Raw genomic sequence first — 25,577 nt, forward strand, 5'->3', positions numbered from 1 at the left:
GTCTTATCAAACAAAACAATCGCTCATAATAAAAAGCTCAAATGCTCGCCTTGCTCTGTTCTGTGTGACTCTCCTGTTTGAACTCGTTCATCAAAATGAACAAATCTTTTTCCGAGTCAAATCATTCATTTCGTTCGTTGAATGAACCAAATGACTTGGAAAAAAAGATTCGTTCATTTTGATAAACGAGTTCCAACATGAGAGTCACGAAAGCACATAACAAAAGTTTCGCTTGATAAGACCCTTATTAATCGTCTGGAATCGTTTAAAGCCCTGGCTTTGAACAGTTTTCACTGAAACTGTCTTTTGGACCTTGAAACCTTTGGTGCCCAGTAAAGTGCATTATATGGAGAAAAATCCTAGAATGTTTTCATCAAAAACCTTAACTTATTTTCAACTGAAGAAAGAATGACATGGATTATCTTGGATGACATGGGGGTGAGTAAATTATCAGCAAACGCTTTTTTTAAAAGCGAACTACTCCTTTAAATGGATTTCTGATAAACAGTAATTTAATTTCTTGATGATTCAATGTTTTGAAGGAATCGATTGAGATTGATTCAATGACTCAGATCGTCACTTGTTTCAGTGTGTATTGGATGAGTGAATGCTTCAGTGACTCACTCATAAATAGTAGTTTGCTTAACTGTGCTTTGGAATGAATTGGATGAGTAAATGGTTTAGACTCACTTAATACAAGTAATTTAGTTCATTTCTGAATGAATCAGCAGTGAATTTTTCAGTGACTCACTCATAAGGATGGTTGTTTCATTCCTGTATGAGTCCATGTTTTTAACAAATTGGACGAATTAATGCTTTAGCCACCATGCAAAGAGAGTTCCTCCCTCTCAGTAATCCTGTGAATTCCGCAGCAAGGAGGATCTTGGTTCCACTAAAAAAAAGAGGGATGAAAAGGATGAGTCATGCCAAATCAGTAAAGAGCAACAGTGTTTCATTTATAGGGCATTGCGGAACTGCAGCTCCTTCGAGAACGGGGGACAGAAAGGGGGGACAACGGCATCCATCACTGTACACTCATATTCAGGAATGGAATGGAACGAAGTATGTGGGCTCCGTCAGACAGTCGCAACTGGAGGTTACATCAAGGAAATGGGTTTTGGCAACTGTGGAAACAAAAGCAGACTATCTGTTAGCACCGCACAAGTCCAGACCCCCGCGGTGGTGGCAGGTGGAAACGCACTGGCAGGGAGAGTGGTGGAAAGGCCCCTACAGAGAAAGACGAGGCGAGCTCTGTCAGGAAAAAACTCGCCTGATGAGAAGAAATGGAAAGAGGTGTCTGGATGTACACAATGACAAGATGGCAATACATGAGGGTGATAGAAATACTGGTGCTCTTTGAAGAGTTCTACAAACAGACGACCTAATGACATGCGCGATCCAAGCAGGTCAGCTGCATTTTTTACAGCAGGGAAATTAAGGGGAGAACGGGGTGCAATAAAATGGTGGAGATTCCATTAAGGCAAACTCTCTCTCTCTCTCTCTAATATCATTCCCAACCAGAGAAGATTCAGTGCCGCAGCTGGATAAATTGCATCACATGAAACTGAATGGATTTTCTTTTTTCTAGATGTTATGAATGCGTATTCATTCAATAAGAGCCATGTCTAAGACCAGATGATGATGAATGATTTCATCTAGAGCTTTTTTCACAATGAAGAATCACTTTTTTTTCTGCATTGTGAAAAGTGATCAATTAACTTAAAGTGAGGAAACCCATTGCCTTAAAATTAAGTAAATAATCTTCATGCATAATTGAAACAATTAAGTTAGGTGGAATTGTCAAGTCCACATAACTTAAAGGAGTAGTTAACTTTATATAAAACGAATGAAATGAACCAATTGACTCGAAAAAAGATTTGTTCATTTTGATGAACGAGTTCGAAAAGGAGAGTCACACAGAACAGAGCAAGGCGAGCATTTGAGCTTATAAAACTTAAACTTTTTTTTTTTTTTTTAAATGAGCGATCGTTTCACTTGATAAGACCCTTATTCATCGTCTGGAATCATTTAAAGCCCTTTAAACAGTTTGCACTTATACTGTCTTTTGGACCTTGGACCGTTTGGTTCCCAGTAAAGTGCATTATATGGAGAAAAATCCTGAAATGTTTTCATAAAAAACCTTAATTTATTATCGACTGAAGAAAGAAAGACATGGACATCTTGGATGACATGGGGGTGAGTAAATTATCAGCAAAAAAGTTTTTTTTTTTTTTTTAAGTGAACTACTTCTATAATATTTTCAATTACACATGAAGCTTTTTACTTAAAAAAAATAAGGAAACCCATTGCCTTAATTATTAAGTTACGTCAATTTATCACACTTCATAGTGCAGAATAAAAGTGATTCTTTATTGTGGAAAAAGCTCTGGATGTAATCATTCATCATCTGTTCTTAGACATGGAGGTTATTGAATGAATACACATTAAAACATCTGGAAAAAAAAGACAAAAAAACATTCAGTTTCATCTGATGCAATTTATCCACTAAATGACCTTTGTATAGGAGTGTCATGAGAGCATCATAAATAAATATTTGGACCGACCAAATTTATGCATGCACAGTTGTGCAGCTTATTTATGAAAACCAACATGGTCAGTTAAGAAACATTTAGTCACGGGCAGTCGTGGCCTAATGGTTAGAAAGTCAGACTTGTAACCCCAAGGTCGTGGGTTAGATTTTCAATACCAGCTGAAAATTACTGGGCAAAAATGGCTGCCCACTGCTCCGGGTGTGTGTGTCCACGGTTTGCAGTGTGTGTTAACTATAGCACTAACTTGGATGGGTTAAATGCTGAGGCCACATTCCGAGAATAATTTGCTATACTTGGCCTTCACATCATGTCAATTCAATTCTGACTTTCTTGGAGCAACATCTTCATTGGTCCCGGAATCACATTCTAATCAAGCAATCAGATTTTGAGTTAAGTTTAGGTTTTGGCCAAATATTGCTGCAGGGCCAACAAAAGACGTTGACCCATTAAAAATGTCATTTGGGTAAATCATGTAGCCTGGTTAAAACCAGACCGTTCTCAGTTGTAACTGAGTTATGGTCTGGCAAAGCGTTATAGACAAATCATTTCCAGAGGGGGTGGCCAACGGACGTCGCGGATAGACCTAAAACCAATCAAAGCGAAGAAGATGACGTATGCAGAGCGTTGCACTCCGAGTGTTGTTCTTTGCTCGGTTTTTAACTAAAAGGAAACGTTCAAAACGCTTAAAACAGACGCGATAGCTGATTCGAACGAGTGATGTTCGACGGCGGCATCCATCTTTGTAATGTAGGCTACAAAATCTGTTTCAAAATCACACTGCTGCCGTCATCGTGAAAAGCCCGCCCCAACGTTTCTGATTGGTGCCTCGATTTCGACAGATTGGGAATGGGCTTTAATGAGCTCTTTTCCAGACTAACTTTCAGAGCAAATCTAAATTTGCCGGAAGTTGTCTGGGTTTTCCCAGGCTATAAATCATGTTGTTCGGTGAACATTTCAACAGGCAGAACCTGCAAATAAAAGAGTCGGCACCCATACTCAATTGACCTTACTTAGTCAACACAACACATCTGACTATTTTTGCCTCAACGGCTCGAGCTGCAAAACCCGCTAATTTAATTAAGAACCCATTTTCTATTCTGGATGAGTTAGATTGAAGCATCGTAATTCTGCAACAGAATAGGCACTTCCAAAGTAACAAGTGGCCATCTGGCGTATTCTGTATTCCAGAACTCTTTTCAGAAACAGCACTGTTTATGCAAATGAGTTCTGTCTTCTCATTAGCATCTCTGCAATTATATCACTTCCCTCGACACACCCCAGTTCAACTAACCTCCCGGACCCTAGATATCCCTCCAGGACCCCAGAAATCCCTCCCACCTTGTTGTCAATGGGCACAGCAAAGTTTCTGCTCCATGTCTCCTTGGCGACCACTTTTCCAGCTGGCACTGATTTACTTCCTGTCCTTGGTTGCCATGCCAACCCCCCTGCAAGGAGGCACGATGGAGACAAATTGTGAACAGAATAATCCAAATCAACAGCAAAGCCTTCTTTTTTAACTAGTTATCTTTCGTAAAGAAGTGTCAAAGGACATTTGTGCTTCACCGACATCATTTTGTTGACACGAACCGGTGACTCGACACAAATCTCACATATAATTGAAAGGAGAAAAAAAAGACATTGAGCTTAACACATGTCAGCTATGTCAGATCTATGAATAGAAACTCTTCACTGCTATTTCTTGCTACTCAGACAGAAATACACTTCCCTAATTGAGACGATTTCGCATTTTCCTTTCCATGACAAGGAACGAAACGATTCACGCCACTAGAGTGTTGCATTGTTAATGCTTTCACAATAAGACTCTCTCCACTAGACTTGATTAAAATGTCAATAAGAGAACCAATCTTCTCTCTGCCAATCCAACAAACAGACAAAGCTCAGCGTGGCAATTTACCCATTTCTATTCATATTTAAAAACCCCTGTGGATTCCCAAGTTTGGTGAAATGTATGTTATCTAATGGAAAGAACCAATGCCTGCTGATTGAGATACATTAAATAAACAGATAAAGCACAAATCCTGCATGACCTTTGCTGTTAGTGGCTGAGAGATTTTTTTTAAAACATTAACTGTCAGTCTTTTTTGAAACTGAGAGAGAGAGAGAGAGAGAGAGAGAGAGAGTTGGCCCACACACACAGTGAGATTGTATGATGTAAGCTGTTCTTATGTAAAATGCTCCCTAAAAGTCCATTCATGTAAATTGGCTGGTGGAGAGTGGCACATCAGGTTTGATTTGCACAGGCGTTCATCTATTTGCTGGAATTATTGTGATTACACAAAGGGCAGGTCTGAGGGGAGACATTGCTCTGGGACTAAATCTAAAGTAACTCCAATGGACCCGTTTATTAGACCAGTTAACTAGCCATCTGAATAATTGTGGCCATTGCATTTACATCTAATCAAGTCATGCTTTGCAGTAAATTAAATAATAAAAAAACTAAAACAAGACACATTTACTCTAGAGTTGAAGTATAAGATATTAAAGGATTAGTTCACTTTAAAAAAAAAAAAAAAACTTTTGCTGATAATTTACTCACAATCCAAGATGTCCATGTTTCTTTCTTCAGTCGAAAAGAAATTAAGGTTTTTGATGAAAACATTCCAGGATGTTCTCCATATAATGGACTTCATTGGGAACCAAATGGTTCAAGGTCCAAATGAGAGTTTCAGTGCAGCTTCAAAGGGCTTTAAACGACACCAGACGATGAATAAGGGTCTTATCTAGCGAAACGATCGGTCATTTCAAAAATAAATAAAGCGTTTACGTTTTATAAGCACAAATACTCGCCTTGCTCTGTTCTGTGATGAGCGTTTCTCACTCTCCTGTTCGAACTTGTTCATCAAAATGAACAAATCTTTTTTCGAGTCATGACTCGAAGGGTCCTTGATAAGACCCTTATTCATCATCTGGTGTCGTTTAAAGCCATTTGAAGCTGCACTGAAACTCTCATTTGGACCTTGAACCGTTTGGTTCCCAGTGAAGTCCATTATATGGAGAAAATCCTGGAATGTTTTCATCAAAAACCTTAATTTCTTTTCGACTGAAAAAAGAAAGACATGGACATCTTGGATGACATGGGGGTGAGTAAATTAGTCACTTTTAATTAGAAAAATTAGTAATTTTTAGTAATTTTTAAAAATGAACTACTTTAAGCCTTGCTTTCAGAGAAAATATCTTGTAATACATTTGACAAAGTGATTTCAACACGTAAATGATTTTCAAGATTGGGAAAATGTTTTTAATGGTGTGAGAAATATTATAGCTAATTAAAAACGATACAATAAACGATATATTTTTTACACGTTATTAAACATAAATTCTATGAAAACCAAACTATATTAATATTTCGCTATATTTCCCAAGATAAAGTATATTTATCTTGTTTTAAGCATTACAATTTTTTTAACTGTAAAATATTTTATTCATGTTATTCGTTATTAATTATACAAATAATATAAAAATATGAATGTTTGCTAATTTAACAAAAGTAAATTATAATATATATATATATATATATATATATATATATACAGCATTTACTGTACTGGATTATAATTGTGCTATATTTTGCAATAGGTCACATTTGTATATGATACAGTGTGAATCACCCCTGACCCTGTGACCTACACGTGAAAAGTGGGCTGAGAGTAGATGAGTGTAGTTAATCATGAGTGACTGACCAATACATCCACGGGGCACACATTCACCAAACAATTGAGTCTAAATCATTTCCACGAGCCGGTCAGAGGATGGAGAGGGGTGTGAGGCCTGGCCTAAGGCAACACATTTTACAGACAAATGAGCCGTGCAAATTCCAACCCCACTGTCGCACCGGGAACATGCCTTGGACCAATGGTCCTGAAATCGCAAGCTTGCTCGTTACATATGATTTGGGGACAAAATAGGGCTATTTTACGCTTTGATTCAGTTGTGTATAGTTATGTAATCCAATTAAACAATAAGTCATGAAGATATGTTAAGATCAACATAAAAAAGAAGAGAATTCTCTTGAAGAGAATACAATTAAGTACATGACTTCAAAGGAGTTCATGACTTCATGACTTTTATTGTCTTAAATTACTTCCTAGGATTTTAGAATGTCTACAATACATTACTAGCCTTAAATAATTAATTGAATATATAAATGTTATTATTATGTAATGATTGATTTTATAGTGTCAATTATAGTGCAAAAATATTGTCAATTATGACTATAACAATGACATTTGACATTGACATCGAGCAAGTGGTAAATGAAGATGAGCGCATTGCATCATGGGATACAGTATCCCCCGCTGACGTCCTCCTCTCTCTATCTGAAACAATTACACATTCGGATCCTCATATACACCATCAAAAACACAGAAAACATGGCAGGAAATCGTTACCGCGGATAATCTCCTGACGCATACATACAGATGTGACGTTATCTCCTGCATCGCTGCCACCTGGTTTGATGTATTAGTGTAATTAGGCAGAATTGTGTGTGACACACAGATGCCGTATCGATCGGATCTGCCCGCGGGGGGGATCGGACCCTGCTGAGGAGATCAGCTCCTACAATCAGCGTCTAGACATTATTATGTGTCCGGATGCTTCTTTTGCGAGAAAGTTAGTCGTCAAGTAATAGAATTAAACAATACTGTTGTTACATATACACGACACATATCGCTTCTGTAATATTACGTTATGGATTGAATCTCCAAATAATGTCTGCAGCCTCGGGAAGAAGGTTGTCTTATTGAGGAAGTATTGATGTATGATGAAGTTTCACGTCTGGTGGAGGCATCTGTGCATTCACAACCGATGTTCCTTTCACAGCTGCGTCTGTTCGGCACCAAGGACGGCGGCCCGCTGCCAACACATGGCTTGGAGGTACGGGCACGCCTGGTGGCGTATCGAGAGACACAGCTGGAGACCGTCAGAGCTCATCAGGAAGAAAGTTGCCTGGACGCCACTTAAGGGAATTCACAAAAGGTGAACGCTGTTGGCTGCCGCCGTAATTTCAAAGACAGCCACAAGACCACGGCTGCGTCCCAACACTGATAAATGCTGCCTTCAGAGGAACGCATTCAAAGGTAGGTCTGAACGCAACACTAGCTTCACTTCCTGTCTTCTGAGATACCTTCATCTGATGGATTTTTGAAGGCAGCATAGATATGTCCTTCGCTGCCTTCGATATCCCACAATTCTTTGCTTTACATTCTGTGACGGTTAAGCTAAAAAACAAAGATGGCGTCTCAAAGTTGCACCTGGTCGTCAATTTGTGTGGAAATGTAAAGTTTTGACCAACGTTTTCCACTTTTGATGTCATTGCTAGCGAGAAATTACTATTGTAGTCATTGAAGGGGTGGTTGATTATGTCACTTTTTTAACTTTAGTTAGTGTGTAATGTTGCTGTTTGAGCATAAACAATGTCTGCAAAGTTACGAAGCTCAAAGTTGCAAAGGGAGATGTTTTCTTTTACAGATATCGCTTTTTAACGACTACAACAAATGGAGCTTCCTCACAGGTTAGAGACATCACTACCCCTAAAATTTGCATAAACCCCAATCCCAGGAATGCGGTTTATAGGTTATCATGACAGAATATGCAGGTAATCGATGACTAGAAGATATCTTGTCTAGAAGAATTTGTCCTTGAGCTTTTGACATCTAAGAGGTCATCATATTATAAGAATATCCTGTAAGTTTCAGAACTGAAAACGTCCTTGTTAGTCCAATAAAAGCTTTTATTGACACCAGGCTCAGCAAACGACTCGTTTTTAAAAGTGGGGAACTATGACCACAAAGACGATAAAGCACCACCCCCGCAGAAGAAGATCAGCGCCTAGTTCAACACAGCCTGTTTAGCCCCGCCCACAGATTTGCGCATTACACGCATAGCTAAATAACATAGATGCCTACATTGTGTTGACAAACTGGATCGACATTGTCAGTCTGTTCGCTTAATTTCACTGAGGATTGTTTTTTAAACAAGACTGGATTTGCAGACCGATTAAGAGTAAAGAACAGTGCTGTTCCGTCTATATTGGATCTGACAGGAATGGTGCAACACACAGACTCTGGGTTGAACATGTATGGGCGAATCATTCCGGTTGCCATTTTACAAAACAATTTCCCCCACAAGCACAGACAAGTGAGTTGAAACTCATTATAATATGCAAAACTGTTTACTTCCAAGTCTTACTTCCGTTTACTTCCAAGTCTTCAATGCGAGACGCCCATAAAAACCGAGCGTTTTTGAGCAAGGCTCAAAATTAGTGTAGAAAATAGCCTATTACATATTAATTTCGATGTTTTTGAATGCAAAAACCAAGCGAACGTCATAAGTTCACCTCAGACGACAACATAATAACATTTAAAAAGCCAGTTCATGACCCCTTTAAACTCCACATCAGCTACATTAATTCATCAAATAAACATTCAGAAATGTCTTGTTGGATTCTACATGATGTCGCATGTACTCGTGTGAGGTAATTTGAGCTGCTAACACAGGAGCTCTTGAAGCTCCGCCCTCAGTGCTGGTAGCAGCAGCTCATTTGCATTTAAAGGGACACCCTCAAAAAATGATCATTTTAAACATGCCATAATAAAAAATCTGTGGGGTATTTTGAGCTAAAACTTCACATACACACTCTGGGGACATCAGAGATTATTTTACATCTCATGAAAAGGGTATAATAGGACCCCTTTAAACATTCACATCACCAAAGCTCTCTCTATTTCGCTGTAGATCATTGAAACCGTTACGGTGCCTCAGAAGTTTGTCTGAGATTTCGTGAGGTGTCTCCTTGGGCAAACACTGCCTGCAAAGTCATTGACAAAGCAGCGAGACAACAAAGTTTTCGGAAGTTTTTACGTCATCACGACAATCCCTTTTGCGCCCTTCAATAATAATAATCGCCTCGCTGGAGTGTTTTCACTAACCGTCCTACGTTTGTCTTGTCCAAGGTTGTCAAGGGAGCGTGGAAGGACAGATACCTCTTTCAGGATCATAAAGTCAAGTGACAATTCCAGTCAGTCCCTACAGTCCCACCTGTATTAAATACACTCCTGTCTAATACAAATCCATCTGTATTATCTGAACACCTCAGCGTCTATACTGACATTCTGTCTTCTAATTAAACACCCAAAAAAAGTTAAATCCAAACAAATAGCAACAATTCCTTGGAAGTCATCCGTTCAACACATTACTGTTTACGTATGAAAATGTGTCAGCTACAACAGAGTGAGACTTCTCCTTTCACAGAAGAAAAATTGTGAAACAAGTGTGACAAAGCGCGACAACAATAAGAAGTGAAAAGAATAATAAAAATGAAGGTTGGTTGCATTATACATCTTAATGTATCTCTTTTCTACTGCTCTAAAAGAAGGAACTCTGTAGTTTTAGCACTAAAAACCTCAGGTAGGAGGAGATGCAGATCGCAGGCGAAATCCCTGCAGGAGTGCGGAGACGAGACATGCTCATGTTACACTACATTTGTTGAATTAATAACAGATAATTTAGCTGCAGGTGCAGGAACACACTGTGCTCCGTGCGTTAAACTCAGCATCCAGGGTTGCTTTCTTTTCTGATCTGAAATCAGTCTTTGAACGGCTCGGGTGTGCAGAGCAAACTCCTGGTTCAGAATAATAATGCCACTTCTACATTATCTGCTACCGCTGAGCATCACGCGCATCGGTGTGTCCTCGACAGGCATCTGCACTTCCAGTCCCTAGGTCTTATTTACTGATAGCTTTGTACTTTGCCCTATATAGTGCCTCTGTGACAACAAATTATGATTTTTTTTTCTTTATAACATCTTTATTAAAGAGATACTGAGGCCAAAATGAATTTTCTGTTATTATGTACTATTCATGCCTCTCAAAACACTTTCTTATTTCAGTTGAACATTGAAGATGCATACATACAGATGCAGGAATGTTTTGTGGAATGTCCCAGTTGCTTTTCCATACAATCAAAGTGAATGGGGATGAAGGCTGCAAGCGTTTAATTTAGTTTTCATGTTAATTTTAGTTAAATAATTAATTGTTTAATAAATGGTAAATCATTTTAGTAATTTTTTTATGGGCTTTTGTCAATTTTATTTTATACATATATATATATATATATATATATATAAAACAAACAAACTGAAATCTAAATAAATGAAACATAAAATAGCAATATTTTATATATATATATATATATACAAACAATGATTAATTGGAAATAAATAAAACAAACTGAAATCTAAATAAATGAAACATAAAATAGCAATATTATATATATATATATATATATATAATTTATTTGGATTTTAGCTTGTTTTATTTATTTCCAATTAATCATTGTTTATTGCCAAGGAAGCATATATATATATATATATATATATATATATATATATATATATATATATATATATATATATATATAACTACTATTTATGTTGTATTTTAGCTTAATTTCAATTAACAGATTTTTTTAGTTTTACCATTTTTTTTTAATAGTTAACGATAATAATGACTAACTTTTTTAAACTAAAAAAAACACACACACACACACACAAAGTATTTTCATGAAAAAAAACACATGGTAATTTTTTTTTTTAAGTTGTAAATAAAACCGATTAACGAACTAGTTATTACAAAAAAATGCATCAAAATGACACTTATTTCATGTTACTTGCCATTTCTTTGTAATTATTTTTTAATTGTTTTAATTGCTTATATACATAAAATATACATAATATACATAAACTTTTCAATAAATGTGATATGTTGTGCAGCCGTACTGTAGTATTCAAACCCCTTTGTACTTTGTACCAGCTTTTATCATTCATACAATCCGACAAAACGAAGCTAATGTATGTTATGTAAGCATCTGTCATGTACAAACGAGCAGACACAACCATTAAAATGTGTCCTGATCAAATGTCAATATGCATGAGTCAGGACAGGCTTTCTGAAGGAGGCCGGGTTGTGTTTGATGCTCTGGATGTTGTGCGCCCTAATCACTGTGGTGTTTAATTTAACAAAGCCACAGAAAAGGCTGAGACAACTAAGACGAGGGAGCAGTTGCTTTCCAATGTCACCATCTGTTATTTATACAGTTACCGCCTCCTACGGGAGATGGCAAAAGGCCACATATTGCAGGAAAAAAACATAAATCTATCACTTCAACTCATTATCTTTTTAATCAGCTGACCCAGGCTCCCCTCTCAGGGGAACAGCACAGCCGGGGTACATTTAGGACAGACCCTTAACTCACCCACAGCTCCCCCATCCAAAGAAAAAATGATATTACAGAAGGGTGAACATGAGTGTGAATGTGTGTGAGGTTTGACTACTCACACTGTACGTCCAAAAGGTTATTAGATCTATTTATTTCTGTTATTTACTTTGAAATACATTTTTGTTCTCTTTTTTTCCCCACTTGAAAATAGGTTATTTTTGATTGCAACATTTTATTAAGTTAGTAAAAAAAAAAATTAAAAATAAATAAATATTAAAAAACACTAATGTTATTGAGACACTGGACTTCTGCAGGGGTGCTAAAGTACACACACACACACACACACACACACATACACAGACGGTTTTGTGTATGACTTTTATGTTTACTAAGGCTGCATTTATATGTGCACAAACAAATACAGTAAAAACAGTAAAATTGTGAAATATCCTTACAATTTACAATATATGATTTCTATTTTAATATATTTTAAAATATATTAAAACACCTAATGTCGACCGGTAGGGTATACTGTCATCAAAAAATGTTTTTAAGAAAATCTAATATTTCAAAGAAAATAATTGATATTAACACAGAATTGCAAGCATCTGAAATGTTTGGTTGAGAGAGTTTTCAAAAAATATATCTCACCAAATTTTTTCATATGTTGTTGATTTGCTCTGTTCGGCAAGAGCATGGGAAAATCTGCTTGAATATTCCACGGAAAACAATTCCACAGGATACGAGCAATTTCACTGCTGATTACGTTCTGAAATGATGCTGGTGAAAACGGCGTAGCTCTGCAAACTACAGTGGTCTTATTCAGTGATTTCAGCACATGATTGGTAAAACAAAAAATCATACTTGAGTACAAAAAAAAAAAGAGAGACGTGCTGTAGTTTACAAAATGAATAAATGTAAATGTGTGAACAACCTGTTAAACTATAACATGTTGGTCTGGTTTCACAAACCAGGTTTAGATTAAGTCAGGCTTAGGCCTCTCTGTTCAATTGACATTTAAGTCGCTTTTATAGTTAAAACAGCTCAAAAATGTATTTTAGACTGGGACTAGGCTTAAAGGAGTAGTTCACTTTTTTAAAATAGACACTTTTGCTGATAATTTACTCACCCCCATGTCATCCAAGATGTCCATGTCATTCTTTCTTCAGTCGAAAAGAAATTAAGGTTTTTGATGAAAACATTCCAGGATTTTTCTCCATATAATGGACTTCAATGGGAACCAAACGGTTCAAGGTTCAAACGGTTCAGGTGCTCGCCTTTCTCTGTTCTGTGATGCACGTTTGTGACTCTCCTGTTCAAACTCGTTCATCAAAATGAACGAATCTTTTCCTGATTCAACTTGTTCATTTCGTTCGTTGAATGAACGAAATGACACGAAAAAAGATTTGTTCATTTTGATAAATGAGTTCGAACAGGAGAGTCACAAACGTGCATCACAGAACAGAGAAAGGTGAGCATTTGAGCTTATAAAACTTAAACTATGTTATTTATTTTTGAAATGAGCGATCGTTTCACATGATAAGACCCTTATTCATTGTCTGGAATCGTTTAAAGCCCTTTGAACAGTTTGCAGTTTTCACTGAAACTGTCTTTTGAACCTTGAACCGTTTGGTTCCCACTGAAGTCCATTATATGGAGAAAAATCCTTATCAAAAACCTTAATTGACATGGATATCTTGGATGACATGGGGGTGAGTAAATTATCAGCAAACTCCTTTAAAGGAATAGTTCACTTAAAAAAATCGGTCAAGTTGTTTAAAAACCTGTATTGACCCCAAAAGAAGATATTTTGAGTAAATGATGACAGAATTTTCATTTTTAAGTGAACTATTCCTTTAAGCCTCGTCTGTGAAAACCGGGGGTTTATGATCAGCTGGGGGATTAATTAAGAATATTGTGTTTGTCTGGGAGTATTAAAAATAAATAAACATCAGATACACGAACTAGCTGTAAAACAGTCTTGTTTGATCTCTTCCATCTTCCTCTCCAACGAGACAGTGCTAGTTCCTCAATCAGCGTGTGTATGTCGCACAAGATCCCATCTTCAGACAAGGCTCAGTGCCTGATCTCAAATCAGCCAAAGTGTGTTCCTCACAACCTGTTCCTGTACACTCACCTGCCAAGTCTTCCACAGTGCCAGCAGTTTCTGGACATCTTCACGCTCGGTTTCGCTAGCTGGCTTCGCCCTGCGCACACAAAAGAGAAGAACAGCCACGTTACAATTGCAAAACCACTTGGATGCTGTCGGTTACTCGGCTCCAAATGTTTGAAAAGGAAACAAAACCTTAGTTTAAAAACATATGAAACAAGAGGCTCTTAAAAATAAAGTGCTTTACTGGAATTGATGGTTCCAAGATGGTACATTTTTGAATCTATGGAACCTTTCCAACACACAATAGGTTATTCTATAGATTATTAAAATTCCAAGGAACCAAAAACCCTTTTGGACCGCTTTTTTTTTTTTTACTAGTGTACCCATTTTCTTCTGACTTCACACGGTTCAGAATACTAGATGCGCTTTTTATAAATACTAACACCAGATATCCTCACTTGGTTTCGTTCACAATGACCAGCTAGAAATGTTTCACAGTTTCCTGAACAGAGGAGATGACTCAGACGCCACAGTTGCTAAACAAGCAGAAGCATTTTTGTTTGATCCTCAAGTTTCTCATTTCTAAGTGTTTTTTTGTAAGTGGATAGTGTGTGTACTTTTTTTCCTTGTGTGGTTTGCAGAGTTGTTTTGCTGACCTGATGTTTAACTCTAATTTACAAGGTGGGAAACCCAATGAAAAGCGGCCTTGCTATCACAAATTAAAGGGACAGTTAATCTAAAAAAATAATCATTCTGTTATGTAGTGTGCAGGGATGATGTCAAGAACGGATTTTTATAGTGAGTTTTTTTTTTATTTAATAGCAAACAAAAGTTGGGGAATCCCCACATTACATGTAAATATGAAATGGTATGAAATTGTACATTTTAATGTTTTGGAAGACAAAAGCCTTCCAAAGACAGTAATACATGGTTAAATGCAGTGTTGGGTGTAATTAATTACATAGTTGTTTTTGATGTAATTGCATTAAATACTGTATAGACTATACAGCATTTCTATGTAAAACAATAGTGGATTTGATCTGTGCTGGAAGCCCTGCAAAATACTGCATTGGATATCCGGCATAAATATATGGAAGCGTATTGCATTCACTAAAAGAAGAAAAAAAAATCTACTCTGTTTTAAATGAATTTTCTGAATGGAAATGGGTTCATTATCTCAGAATTACAAGATAATTGTTCATGGAAATAAAGTTTTTGCTCTGTTTTTCTAAATTAATGAGTTAAATATCTCAGAATTACAAGATCGTTTTAAATGGAAAAATTGTTTTGCTCTATTTTTCTGAATTAATGACTTGATTATCTCAAACTCAGAAATTCAGAAAAAACAGAGAAAAATATTTTTTTCATGAAAAATTATCTCATTATTCTGAGATGATTAACTCATTAATTCAGATAAATAGAGCAAAAACTTTTTCCATGAAAAATTATCTTGGAATTCTGAAATAATTCACTAATTAATTCAGAAAAACAGAGCAAAAACTTTTTTTCCAAAAATTATCTCATAATTCTGAGATAATTAACTCGTTAATTCAGAAAAACAGAGCAAAAACTTTTTTCCATGAACAATTCTTGCAATTCTGAGATAATTAACCCGTTAACTAAGAAAAACAGAGAAAAATCTTTTTTTCCATGAAAAATGATCTCATAATTCTGAGATAATTAACTCACTAATTCAGAAAAATAGAGCAAAAACTTTTTTCCATGACAAATTATCTTGTAATTCTGAGATAATTAACTCGTTAATTCAGAAAAAGAGAGCAAAAACTTTTTCCCATGAAAAATTATCTCGTAATTCTGAGATAATTAACTCGTTAATTCAGAAAAAAACAGAGCAAAAACTTTTTTTCCATTAAAAATTCTCATAATTTTAAAATAATTAACTCGTTAATTGAGAAAAACAGAGTGGATTTTTTTTTCCTCAAGTGAATGCAATACGCTTCTGTATAAATATGATAAATGTAAAAAAAATGTATATTTTACAGTCCATGAAACAAAGCATAAAAGTATTATAAAAGCACCAGTACAATTTGTGCAATAGCTTAACCATTCATGTTGTTAGTTTCTGATCACCTTCTATTCTAAAACATTTCAAAATGAATTTCAAAATGGATCTTGGCGCATTATGTCAGATTTGACGTCAGAGTGCCACTGTTTCTCACGTGTGTCATAACCAAAAATGTTGCCCCGGTTTACTGCAATTTTCCTCAACTTTGTTTCTCCCCCGTTTTCTTTTTTTCTTTCCTTTTTGGAGCTTTCAAATAATGACAGAATTTTCACTATTTAGTGGAACTATGGCTTGTATTCAAGCTGACAGTTTACATCACTTTAAAATAGCATTTTAATAAAATGTAACCGCTCCAAATAAAGTATTGTAGTTAAACCCAGCAGCAGTGCATATTCAAGCAAACTCAAATTGACTGCACATCAGTATGATGGTTATTATGTTTAAAATCATTTGATCAATATGAATAACAGGCAATTGAGCATCTGGCCCCAAACACACTCACACAAACGACTATTATGATTATTAATATGCAAGCAAAGCTAAATGAAAATAAATATCATGCATAATGCTCTTCTGTATACTCTTCTCCAAATGCAGGCTTTTTTTGTCTGTGCAATACAAAATAATACAATATGTGCTTATATGCAGTAATGCTCATTCGCTTCTGTCCCAGAAAATGAGGGGGCGTGACATGAGCTATACAACATGCTTTTCAGGAAGTGTTATATAATACAGAGAGTGACTTTGACTAACAATATGGAGAAAATAGACGCATGAAACAAAAAATGCACACATAAGAACTGCGAGGCTAAATCTCCCATGAGCACTGCATCTATATGCAGTCTTCAGAGAGCAGTTCCTCATATTAATAAACACAAAAGATTGTTGAATTGGTTTAAATATAAGCCGAGACAACCTACAATCCAACCACTGACAATCTAATGCATTTAAATATAAAAAAAAAAAAAACGCATTTACTTTCTCAAACTTGCAAGCTCTAATCTGATTGGATTAAATAATTCCATTTCCAGGAGTCAGAGTGAACTGGTTTTTACCAGTCTGCCTGAAAATAATGCTTTTTTTAAAAAATATTTTACAAGTTACCAGCAGCTACTATGAGATATTTCAAATTTAAACTTCAAATGTGCTAGTCAAACAATCTCTTCCTGGCCGAATAGATTTTAGTCAGAATTTTTAATTTAATTTTAACTCTTCATATCCTCCAAGCCACCTGATACCATAAGCATGCATGTAAACAAACAAAGCAGCTCGAGTCTGTTATATATTTTGTGAGCTTGTCTGTTGCGTTTGTTTGATCGACTCCAGACTCACTACATATGTTTTGCAGCCTTTAATGGGAAAAAAAGTGACTCCATATTTAAGCTCCAGTAAATGCTTAGACTCGTATTCGCCATCATCAGCGCCACAGTCCAATCACCAATCTCTCTCTCTCCCCTGAAAGTGCTCTAGATCGTCTTTTTAGTGTTTTCCACCTCGTGTGAGGTAGCCACATGTCTTCCTGGCAGGAGGAAAATATATGCTAGCTATAATTAGTATAGCTGGCATATTTAAATATGCATACATTAAACAAGGATGTTGCGGGGGGAATGAAAACCCAAACAGCCTTGTGATAATTTAAAAGTCTGAATGGATGGATGGATGGACAGACAGATAGATAGACAGGCAGACAGACAGACAGACAATATGCACATTCTGAAAACTGAAGGAGTTTTATGTTCTTAAAGCGACAGTAGCCTATTATTCACAGCACAATGAACTCTTCAATCTAAGAAGATCAGACCCTTTAACACCAACTCTGAATAAAAGATAAACATATGCTTCATGTTAAAGAAATCAAAACAAATATGCAGTGGAGTTGTGAATCCCACAATCCACCTCCCCAGCCCACACATCTTTTGCCTGCAACCGGCAACATCCACCCTGACCCAACAATCTATAAATATGTTTCCCATCATGCTCCTGAGGCTGGTTTTGACGCACTCCACTTTGGAGCCCTTTTATCTTTAAACTGCTGCTGTGAGTAGATCAAAACACCAACAGTGTTTTGTGAGAGTGCAAATTCAGCAGTGTATTTGCGTTGCTTCCAGCGTAGCGCACTACGGTCAACTTGTTTGATCGCCTCTGTTGTCTTGTTTTCCTGCTTTCTTTCGCGCTTTGTTGTTCAATGCGAGCAGGGTCCATTTTTAGTCACTGGGGTGCATCTCTGCTTTGATTTAAACCTGTAGGGTCAGGATGCATCACCCTCAATGAAAAAAAAAAAAAAAAAAGCATAAATGCAAATGGCTTTTAAATCAATGGCCCAGCGGACACAGTGGAAGTGAATGCCGAGAGAAGCTGAAACCAGCAGGTTGTCTGGTCCATTTGTCTTCTTTGAATGGTAAATCTATCTGTGTCTGAGCAGAGGATCCCACAACGAGGAAAAATAACGATGACCCTACGCGAGACATAATGAGGCATCATGTAAAGGTAGAAGAGAGAGAGCGTGAACTTTAGAGAGAAGAAAGAAGTAAGGCCAACCATAAATCATATTTCAGCTCATCGGGTTCCTTGACTTCCATTTAAAGATGCTCTATGATGTCTATTTTTGTATAATCAAACTTGAAAACAACTTTACTTTCTTAATCTGATGCATTTCTGAAAACTGGATATTTGATGAGGGGAATAAAGTAGGGCGGGACTATTTCATCCATCATTGTATAGAGAGCCTAAGTCCCGCCCCTCCGCTTCCGGCTCATGGGGCCTTATTTCGGAAAAAAATATGTATGGTAGTCAATGGCGAGAGACAACTTATCATTTTATTCCGTCTGAACTGTGCCCTGAATTACACATATGATGTTTGTCAATTTAAAAGATAATTCCGAAAGTCAAAAACGTTGCAATTTTTCATAAAACAGAAGAGTAACATTTCGTTTTATGTGAAAATCGCTCTGTGAACTACATCTCCCGGGAAGTAAAACAACGTGTGCAGTCTAGTACAAAACACTCAGGTATGACGGCGTAACGTTACGATTATTATAACGTAAGACTATAGAAACAATGACAGACATTACCCTCAGTAAAGTTAGCTTCATTCATTGAGAGAAAATGTACGGCTTTTGGGGTTTGTAGTCTTTGTAATTCCGTATTTTCACAGTCTTATTCCTCAACGGTTTTACATCAAACTGCAACTTTCTTTACTTTAAAATGTATCTTTTAAATTGACAAACATCACATGTGTAATTCAGGGCACAATTCAAACGAGATCAAAATATTTGTTGTCTCTCGCCATTGACTACCATACAATATTTTTCCGAAATAAGGTCCCATGGTGGTCGACCGGAAGGGGAGGGACTTAGGCTCTCTATAATAAAAAGTGGGTGTTACTTTCCAGAAAGGGGCGGGGCTGAAAAGTAAGAGGGATTGGTGATGTCATCAAAAAAGAAAAGACGTTTCAGAGGCAGAACAAATTGTTACATTTTGTATATATTTTGTATAATTGTCAAATTGTATAAAAGATTGCAAAAATAAGCTCTCTGGGCCCTATTTTAACCATCTAAGCACGTGGTTTAAAGCGCACAAAGCAATTGCACTTACTCCTAAAATCCAGTGGATCCGTCTACTGCGCAGAACATCAGCGCCACATTTTTGATGCGTCCCTAGCTCGGCGTCAAAGTCCACTGGAAGCGTCTCAGACGCGTTTCAGCAGTGGAGTTTTGGTGACTTCTTCAGTCTCCACAGGGTGGAGAGACGCTTCTGAGACGCGCTGCGTCCGCAGCTGGTGGACTTAAGAGCATTGACTATAATGGCCGCGATTAGCTCAAGCATCCGCAACGCTGACGTTCCACTCTGTAGATGGATCCAGTGGATTTTAGGGGTTAGGGTGTTCCGAATCCACTTTTTTCTAGTTTAACAACGGGAAAAATGCACACAAAAATGCGTTGTCCCTATTCTCTTAATTCTCCCATTCACTTTTAAAAGCAAGTTGTGCTCGTTCGTCTTGCGAATTCGCTATTTACATGACGGAATTTGCAAGCGGAAAGACTGAACGCTTCTCTAGAGACGAAACGGATCTGCTCGTACACAAGGTTAAAGGGTTAGATCACAAAAATGAAAATTCTGTCTGTAATTACTCACCCTCATGTTGTTCTAACCCCATAAGACTTTCGTTCATCTTCGGAACACAAATTAAGATATTTCTGATGAAATCTGAGAGATTGATCCATAAGCTTCTTAAGGGATCGAAACTGGCCGGCTTAAACGTTATGAAAGACATTGTTAAAATAGTCCTTATCAAGCGACGAGAATACTTTTTTGTGCAGAAAAAACAAACAAAAATAACGACTTTATTCAACTATTCATTTCTTTCGCTGTGGGCCTTGAGATTTTATGTAGTGATTTTGCTCAACGCTTCTGTGTTACACGTCACACGTACACTCACTATTGGCTGATGCTGGTCGTGTGTGATGCGTTTCGATCCTTAAGAAGCCGAGGAGTTATCCAGCTCTCAAGATTTTATCAAAAATATCTTAATTTGTGTTCCGAAGATGAACGAAAGTCCTATGGGGTTGGACCAACATGAGGGTGAGGAATTACTGACAGAATTTTCATTTTTGGGTGAACTAACCCTTTAACTTGGTGTACGAACAGATCAGTGTCCTCTCTAGAGAAGTGTTCAGTCTTTACGCTTTCAAATTCCGTCATGCAAATAGCGAATTCGCCATGGCGTGGGCATGACATGCTTTTAAAGTGAATGGGAGGATTAAGAGAATAGGGACAATGCATTTTTCCCGTCGTTAAACTAGCAAGTCTTACGGGGTTGGACCGTGAGGGTGAGGAATTACTGACATAATTTTCATTTTTGGGTGAACTATAACTTTAAAACGCGCGAGCAGATCATTTCAAGCCGGTTTCCACCATATCTTTATGTACTTAATATGAATCTTTTACATTGTAATCCTTTTATTTTTAATATTTGGCATGATTGTGTGCTGCTGCACGTCCCCATGTGTGTAATTAGCTATGTGCATTGTGCACCCCCTATAGGTGCATATTAGTAATGCATATAAAAAATAATTAATTACTGCGCCATTGACTTTAGACCAGGTTTTTGTTGGTCAACGGCACAGTCTATTTCAGTTGCCTCAAAATCACAACAACAACAACAACAAAAAACACTTACACCGTGCCTGGCGCTGCATTGCGGCGTGTGTATGATAGGGACCTATATCTTTGAATCAGGCACTTGGTACACTGATTGATAAATCAGCAATTCGACCAGGAATATGTATTAAAGTAAATGGGGTCAATTTTGAATTAACAGTAAACTTCCCCAAAAAGAGATTTATTTGTGCAGAGACCTCTGCAGTTTTGTCTCCAAGAAGTGTGCACTGGACACTTGGGATCCACTTTCATGCAGAGCTTTGCTCCGACCCTGATGAAACTCACCGGCCTGTAGATCAATAGTAATTCTGAAGATTTTGATTAGCTTTGTCCAGGGTTATTAGGGAAAGTGGACCTTGAGGGGCAGAGTTGAGAACCCCTAGTCTAGACCCAAGACCATGAATTCAATTTTGGAGTGGTTTTCCACCCTGTCTTTCTTTTATCCTGAGCTAAATTGATATCATTCGTTTTTGGTGCACATTCGGGCTGTTAATTTACAGATAGAACTGATCAGTAAAGATTATTAAAAAAAAAAAAAAAAAGGATTACAAGAAAGCACCCCAGACGTTTTCAATTTGGTCCAATCACATTCACGCTGTGAGGGTTTGAGACTGTAATTAATCTACATTCAGATTTATTTTATTAAGGGTGCAGTAACTGTAATTAATAGAATATCACGCATGCTGTCCTAAATGGTAACCAGAAGTGCTCTAAATTGCTAATTACATGCCAGTTTGTAGATTTACAAGTGTGTGTGTGCTAAAAGACCAGTGTGGGCAGTTGTAAAATGAGAAATGTTAAGCAATATATATATATATATATATATATAGTTATATACTATGAACTATGAAGAGCTTTGAAAAGTTTTAATGCTTTCAATCAGTGAGAACACATTAAATTGATCAAACGTGACTGTAAAAACTTTTAAATGGTTACAAAAAATTCTAATTAATATTTCTAATTCTAAATTCACAACTTGTATGTCAGCACGTTTTAATAATTAGCTCCCTTGTTTTAAGTAAATTGTGCATGCAATATAATAATTAGCTCCCCTCGTTTTCTAAATAGTGTGCACAATATGTTATTTTATACTGATACACAATCTGTTATGACTAAAACAACTTCCTTCAGCACCTCCACAAAAATTTTCCAAATCAGCATGAAAAAAAGAGGCTTTTCCAATGACATATCATCACGTTAATGGCCTTGACAGATGGTGTGAATACCCTGATCAATACCATTTCAGACCTCTTAACCTTCAGTAGTGCAAAGCAAGACCTGGAGAAAATGAGGCTATTGATCAAGGCAGTAGAGCAGAGTGAACGATACGCACGGCATGCTAGCAACACGCTAACTGCTGCATGTGCGCTTACACAAAACATATTAACCTAGTCACAATCAGTGTTTATCACTGCATTTTTCTGTTAATATATTTACTGCAAATGTAGAGCAGCATTATATTTCATAATAAAATCGATATCATGTTGTGGGTTAACACGAGGCTGCGATGATATAATAAATAATTAAGAAATAAATATATGCGCAACAGGTTTCAGAGCGAAGCGTGGCATTTACACACGTGTAGCGCCTCAGAACGGCTTGGCTCATTTACTGTGATTTGAGATGCTGATATCATGTGATATTCACATGCCGCTGTTCACTCTGAAAGCAGCAAATGGTAATCAGCTGCCACGCTGTCAAAATAAAAGCTTGATGGGTTACCATTTGAAACTGAATTAATTAAGATGTAAATATTGGTATTGCAATTTTACAGTAAAATAAAATAATTTTTACAGCTCAATTTTTTTACTCAACTATTTTATAATATAATTGTGTTATTACAGTATTATTTTGTTTCATATTTTTTTTTTATTTAAGAAAAAAAATTACAATAAAATCACTTTTTTTAAAATCATATTGAATTGGTCAAAGCAGTGGGAATGTGCCCTATGAAAACTCAAATAGAGAGATGTTATTTTAAAAATAAATCAACACTAGAAATAATTTGTTGTAGGCATATGCAGAGACCACTGACTTGAGATTATAGCATTGAATTATCACACTCAAACCACTGCCTCCACTGTAAAAAAAATAAATCTGTAAAATAACAGGAAGAGTACGGGGAAAAAATACAGGTAAAGTACTTGCAAATAAATAGCCACTGAAATGAATGTGTTTCGTAGTGTAGAGCTGCGCACGCTGCGTCCTGTGATAAAACTACGTTTGCTAGGCCAAAAAGCTGTTAATTGCGCGATAAAAAATTGACGCCGTTAAAATGGGTTTGCGTTAACACTGTTAATAACGCGTTTAACTTACAGCCCTGCCTCTTTTTAAATTCAATTTGTTACTTGCCGCTTCGTTATTATTTTCGCCAATGCACTATTATTTTGTAGAAACTGATCCTAAACTTAAATCAGTTATGGGAAGTTTTTTTTTCTGTTTAAAATCAATCAGAAGTAGCAGCACACTCTAACAGAAAAAAAATCTGTAAATTCAACATAATTTTTTATTATTTGTTGTTTTAAATAATAAAAAAAAAACATTCACACAAAGCAAGCTGATCCAATTTTCGATGTTGATAAGAGCATTAAAATGAGAAAAAAATAATGGGACAATAATAAATTGAGAGACATTTAGAATAGATAAAAATGTGTGATTAATCGCGAGTTAACTATGACCTTAATGCGATTAATCGCGATTAAATATTTTAATCGTTTGACAGCACTAAAGAATTATTTAGGATTATTTACTTGTAAAACGTACACCACAAACGTTTGTTTTATTCACAACATAAAACAATATATATATTTTTTTTTTATTACAGAGAAGCTTTTCCTAAATGGTTCAGTCCTAAAAGGAATGTGCCATTGAAAAAACATTTTTTTTATTATTATTATTTTTATTTTACAGCAAAAAGAACATGCAGAGACTGAATGTTGTGTATAACGATGGTATGAGACTGCTTTTAAAACAACCAAGATGGAGTAGTACCTGTCAGATGTTTGTTAATGTTGGTGTGCCTATCTGTACTGCCTTAACAAGAAATCAAATTTTTCGATACATGTGTAGAATTTCTGTCTCTGAAAACAAGATTATACAAGCTTTAGCCCACAGTGATTTTAGCTCTGTTAGGTATACATCTAGACTGTGGAGACATTGGCGCTCCTGTTTGTATATTGCGAATGAAAGTTAATGAACTTTGTATTTTATATTTATTTATTGCTTTGTTGTATCTGTTGTTATGTTTTTTGTACTATGGACCTTTCTTTTTGAGTCCTGAATAAAGTAATATAATTTTTTAATCACATGCACTCCCCCCTGAAAAAAAAAAAAAAATCTGTATTTTACAATATATCGCAGAAAAACTAAATATCGTAATTTCCCCCCCCCCACACACACACACACACACAATATTGTGCAGTCCTACACAAAAGAACAACTAGTGCTGTATACAGATATTTCATTAGTGCCTTTTCAGCAGTGTGATTGACCCTCAAAAAAAAGTGGTAAACTGTAACTATCTTTGTGTTTACTCTACCCTAAAGACCTGTCCTTGATCTACGAGCAAAAAGTGTCTGGATCTCGACTTCCCGCTGTTTTGAGAGCTGATCAGTGCCGTAGTCGGAGAGATTAACAGCTCCGAGAGCATGTAAGCTTCTGTAACCGCACAACTGATGCAGAAGAGCAAATACTGGAGTGAGTTCCTCCACAGGCTCGATCAAGGTATTCCACAAAGTCAGAAAGTTGGCACCTCCGATTATGAGAGCATTCTGTGTACGCGCAAAACCGACACTGTAAATCATTTTCTTAAGAGGATTTGGGATATCAGCTAAAAGCAGAGCGCTCATACAGGTATCTAGAGTTGATGGCTGAGTTAAGTCGAGGCGCGCGGATGTTGTGCCAAGTGGCAAAATCTACACACTACCATGTTACACAAGTAAAGCTGTTTGGCTGAATCAAATGTGTTAAGTGTCAGATAAATGTTTGCGCTTGCAAATCTCACAAATGCAATGCTAGCTTGATGATAGATCATAACAAGCGTTTTAGTTGTTTAGGTGTTGCTCTTATATTCTGGAAAGCGAGATGAGATGGTATGAGATTGAGAATGAGAATCAGAATTTAAAGTGATATTTCACTTTAAAATGACTCATTCTCATGTAGTTGTCATGTCAACCTTTAGGACTTTCTATTTTATGTGAAAAAAAATAAAATAATACAAAGCACAATACAAATATCCTAAAAGGATCCATTGGACTTAATTAAAATTAAACAAAAAATATTACAAATAATTATTAAAGTACTTAAATGACTACATCTAAAACTGAAATAAAGATAAATAGAAAAACACTGTAAAAAAATCATGATTTCTTATCAAACGTTTTTTCTTCTATAAAATCGACTTATAATTTATGTGGTTCAGATAACATAATATTTTGAGTTTCTGATTATTAAAACAATCTCCTTCATTGTATTAACTCAATTTTTCAAT

The 25,577-nt window shown here is 36.4% G+C and overlaps 1 protein-coding gene across 3 annotated transcripts in view; it reads right to left on the reverse strand.

Annotated features, from left to right (window-relative positions):
- Positions 1 to 25,577, reverse strand: part of lrrc4ca (leucine rich repeat containing 4C, genome duplicate a) — a 227,361-nt gene that overhangs the window by 10,070 nt on the left and 191,714 nt on the right. For all 3 annotated transcript variants that reach the window (XM_039656998.2, XM_039656997.2, XM_039656999.2), the window contains one exon: positions 13,927 to 13,996. The gene's annotated coding sequence lies outside the window, so the exon portion shown is untranslated. The remainder of the gene's footprint in view (positions 1 to 13,926; positions 13,997 to 25,577) is intronic.

This window comes from Pimephales promelas, chromosome 25, assembly GCF_988280905.1.
Source record: "Pimephales promelas chromosome 25, fPimPro1.hap1.1, whole genome shotgun sequence".
NCBI lineage: Eukaryota > Metazoa > Chordata > Actinopteri > Cypriniformes > Leuciscidae > Pimephales > Pimephales promelas.